This window comes from Macaca fascicularis, chromosome 4 (genome assembly GCF_037993035.2).
Source record: "Macaca fascicularis isolate 582-1 chromosome 4, T2T-MFA8v1.1".
In the NCBI taxonomy this organism is placed as follows: Eukaryota; Metazoa; Chordata; class Mammalia; order Primates; family Cercopithecidae; genus Macaca; species Macaca fascicularis.
The window spans coordinates 10641210-10646304 of NC_088378.1; positions in this window are offsets into that span (position 1 = coordinate 10641210).

Genomic DNA, 5095 nt, shown 5'->3' on the forward strand with positions numbered 1-5095 from the left:
TTTGAATCCTGGTTTTTCCACTTACTTATTGCTCCTGCTGATTCAGCAGAGCTCGATCAGAACTTTCCCCGCCCAGGCTGCCCAGGCTGCTGGGTCCACACAAGGACGCTAGGACGTCCCCGGGCCGGGTCGCGGTCCCCCCACGCCCCCACGTTATCGACCCACGTTCTGCCTTTAGCTCGCTTTTCTCCAAGACCCTGTTCCTCCGGAACAAGGAGTCCGAAGCCAGGCTGCTTGGATTCAGACTGGCCTCATACCCTCACTAGCAGTTTCAACTGCCTGCTAGACCCCAGACTCAGTCTGTCCCCCTCCAACCCAGCTCCCCTTTCCTGCCCTGCCTTTCGGTGCAACCATGTCCTGGGCCCAGACTCAGAACCTCAGTATGGCGGGGACACCCCTCACTCTTCAGGCCTGTACTCTTAGGTCACCTCGGCTTGGAACCCCTTTTACCGATGTTGGGGCTCAGAAAACAGTACACCAAAATGAAGGCCTCAGAAGCAGTCTCCTGTTTCTCGGTCGCATTCTCCCCCAGGCTAGCCATCGAAACCAGAACACTTTTCCCCAAAGCCAGTCATAAAACAAAAATATCACTGAGATTTTCCCTCACTTGTCTGTGTAAAAACTGGCCATAAGGAAATCACCTGTTCTATCTTGTTGATTGTAAGTCCTAAGACCCCCCCCCCCCGCCCCCACGCCCCATTCCACAGAAGGACCTACCCCTTACCCAGAAGGAAAAAGGGCTGCTCAGAGAGGCCAAGAAGAATCTAGAGGGACCAGCCTCGCTGGGTTTCCCCACTCAGTATCGGCATTAGATCACACCCTTTTGGTCCAATCCTGTTTGGACACGGCTATCCATATATTTTGTTGAACCTAAGTATAAAAGTAGGCAATTTCCCCTGTATCTTTGGACCTTCATTCTGAAGGCCCCCATGTACACCTTAAAGAAATGAGTACACCTTTTCTTCTGGCCATCGGTCTCTTTTCTGTGAATTTTCAGGGAACTTTGACCCACCCCAACCTCTGCACACATGAGCACATTCCCCCATTTCCTGCTTTGTCTCCAAAGCACTTATTGTCATCTAACATAGGTATGTTTTTATTCATTTATCATGTATTTATATTTATACTTATTCATTTTATTTATTTATCTGATCTGTGTCCCTCTATTACAACTCAGGTTTCATGAGGGCACAGTTTTGTCTGTTTTCTTGTATTGCTACCTTCTGGTACAGTGCTTGGTGCATTATAGGCGCTCAGTAAATATTTGTGAAATAAACAGATGCTTCTTGACTCCCCCACCATACACACACACTCACGTGTCCCCTCCTCCCAGCTATATGATTGCCTTGGGCTCCCCTCAGGGTTCCATCCCTGCAGCACCTGTCCTCTGGTCCAGCCTGCACTCGGGATCATCTTCCCACAGTGCAGCTTGGGGGTGTCACCTTTAGCAGCTTGCCTTGTTTTCTAAAATCCTCCTTTCTCACTCTCCCTTTCTAGCTCCTAACCTATGTTCCTTACCAAATTGTTGCCTGTGGACAGCCAAACAGAACTACTTGCCAATCTTCACATTCTTCTTGAAATTTTTAAAATCTATGCCTGTACACACAAAGTTTCCTCTTCTTATAATCTCATCCTCCTATTCCTCCCTGCCCATCACCCAGCAAGGCCTGGTTCAAATGTCAACAGCCCCTCTTTAGAGTCTTCCTCAGCCACTACCACTGCCTTCCTCCCTCGGCAATGCAGTCCTCATCAGTGCTCCTAACATATCTAAGAAAATGTTCATGGAATTTCACTATTTTTTTTTGTATTGTGGTTGTCAGGGTATTTTAATTTTAATTACTTTTTTTATATGTATAAAAAAGGGCCAGGCGTGGTGGCTCATGCCTGTAATCCCAGCACTTTGGGAGGCCAAGGTGGGCGAATAATGAGGTCAGGAGATCGAGACCATCCTGGCTAACACAGAGAAACCCCATCTCTACTAAAAATACAAAAAATTAGCTGGGTGTGGTGGCGGGCACCTGTGGTCCCAGCTACTCGGGAGGCTGAGGCAGGAGGATGGTATGAACCTGGAAGGTGGAGCTTTCAGTGAGCCGAGATCGTGCCAGTGCACTCCAGCCTGGGCCACAGAGTGAGACTCATCTTAAGAAGAAAAAATTAAAATAAAATTAAAATAAAAATTAAAAGAAGGAAGTTATCTCAGCCTATGGACAGATACATCCAGTATAGTTGCTGACTACATGGTGGACCTGGGAGCCAGACCCACTGGGTTCAAACCCCCTCTCGTACTTATAGCTGAGTGATATTGGGCAAGTTATTTAGCCTCTTCTGTAAAATTGAGTAATAATGGAACCTTCTCATTTTTAATGCAAATCACTTAGAACAGGACTTGAAACATATGTGCTAGGTAAGAGTCAGCTAATAATAAAAAGAGAGATAAAAATACCACCCACCCCCAGAATTAGCAAAGGTCATCTTATGTTTGCTTTGTATATATTGTTATAATGTCCTGACATATCACAGACACAGCTGAAGTCTCCTTCCTGTTGCTTCAGATCCTATCCTCTGTCTCCTCCCTTCCTCCCTGGGGCAGCCATTAAGTCTTTTCTTTGGGACAAGGGGCTCAGAGCTACTGAGCAGGGAATCCCAGGGTCCCACCTCTCAGAGTGTGGTTGGAAGTGGGATGGGGAAGGAAGGTGATTGACTTTAGGTGAGCACAACCTCTTGGCCCTGGAGGAGGCTGGGAGTAGGGCCTGAGTGAGCACCCTCAAGGCCCCAGGCCTCTCTTGCCCAGATGTAACTTTCAAGAAGCTATTTTTCTTATCTGTGTAAAGTCTTTAACACACAGGTATTGCAACGAAACAGTAGATAGTATTTGGAGTGCTTTGAAAATTTTATGTAAATGGTACCATACTCTACATAGTTTTCTATCCCTCCTTTCTTTTTACACCAAAATATATTTTTGAGACCTGTTAGCCTTGATAGAGATCAGGCTCCTCTAACTGCTCGTATCATTCTATTGAAAGGTCATCCTATGACTTTTCCATTCCCTGCTGGGGAACATTTAGTTCATTTTAATTTTTCACAGTTAGAAATAGTGCTGCAGTGAACATATTGTGCACATTTATGTATTTATGCAAGCATTGGTCGAAGATAAATGCCTAGAAGCAGACTAGATGAACCATAAGTGGGCTTGTTTGAACTTTACTAGACATTGCTGTCAATGGCTGTCCTCAACTGACATCCTACCAGCAACACATGAGATGATTCATGTCCATACCAACACTTGGTCTTGTTAGACTCAACCATGTTAGCAGATACTAAGGGTGAAAAATGCGGTCCCATTGTTCTGATCTAGTCAGGGACGTGACTAACACATTTACTTATGCATTCATTGTTCAGGTTTTCTCTTCTGTGAGTTGCCTCTTCCTATCATCTGTTTATGTTCTCTTTGTTATCTGTGGGTTTTTTTTCTTATTGGATTTTTGAGAAATTATTTGCATATTTGTATATTCTGCTTCTCTGCCAGCTGTATATATTCAATCTTCTCAGTCTGGGGGTTGTCTTTTAACTTTTAGTATCTCGGAGGCTACACAAATTGTAAATAGTGGTATAGTAAAACTGATCATCCTCCCTCATAGCTTCTGCTTTTTCAGACTTGTTACAATAATCCTGCTCTAGTCTGAGATCTTAAGTACTTTCTTCTATACACTCTTATTAAATCATATTTTTCAAATTGAGGTTTAATATCTCTGGAGTTATTTTTGGGCAGAGAATGGTGGGATCTAACTTTACTTATTTCTTTCGAAAGGACAACCACTCACCAAAATGCCACTTAACTGAACTTCTCCTTGACTCACACTATTGCCTCTCTCTTAAATTAGGTTCCTGCCCCTGCTTCCTTCTGTTTCTAAGCCTTCATTCTGTCCTACTGCTCTGTTTGCCCACTTCTAGGCTAATATTTCACCATTCATTCCCGGTGTTCTATTTATTTATTTATTTATTTATTTATTTATTTATTTATTTATTTTTTGAGACGGAGTCTCGCTCTGTTGCCCAGGCTAGAGTGCAGTCGGGCAATCTCCGCTTACCGCAAGCTCCACCTCCCGGGTTCTCACCATTCTCCTGCCTCAGCCTCCCGAGTAGCTGGGACTACGGGCGCCTGCCACCATGCCCGGCTAATTTTTTGTATTTTTAGTAGACACAGGGTTTCACCATGTTAGCCAGGATGGTCTCGATCTCCTGACCTCGTGATCTGCCCGCCTCGGCCTCCCAAAGTGCTGAGATTGCAGGTGTGAGCCACTGCACCCGGCAATTCCCAGGGTTCTTAACCAGTCTTAATATCTAGTAAGACAAATCTCACCTTTCCTCTCCCCTCACCTTGTCCTCTCCAAAATTTCCTTGACTATCCTTGGACTCTTTTTCTTCCATACAACTCTTACATTTTACCAAGTTCCACAAAAATCAGTTGAAGTCTTAGTTTAAAATCATGTATACACTTTTTTTCTTCCATGGCATTGTAGGCATTTTGAGAGAAAAACCAAATCACACTCACCTTTGTATCTTTGAAACATCCGTTATCTGTTCTATATCTGCACCATCCAAAATGTTGTGTCCATTTAAATGTACGTTTATTAAAATTAAATAAAATGAATAATTCTGTTCCTATGAGCCATATTCCAAGTGCTCAGCAACCACAAGTGCAGGAACTAGCACACTGGCTTACACAGAGATAGGAAGAACATTTCCGTCTCCACCAGACATTCTGGTGCACAGAGCTAATCAACACATAGTAATCAATAAATGTTGGTTAAATAGCAATAATAAGAATCAATGGTCCCACAACCATAGGCTTTCGTGAAAACACGCTGACATTAACTTTCCTTAAAAAGGTAATCATTTTAATTTATTCATCTGAAGTTTTATGGTTGGTAGTTTTATTGCATTTAGGAATGAATATACCAATGCCAGAATATTCACCACATAGAGTTGCCAAACTAAGTCATCATGACATTTATGCAGTTTAGAAAGAGTAAAGCACTAAGAAGATTAGCTTGGGAGTGCTATAATAAATGTTGGTTTCAAGATTTTTTTCCTA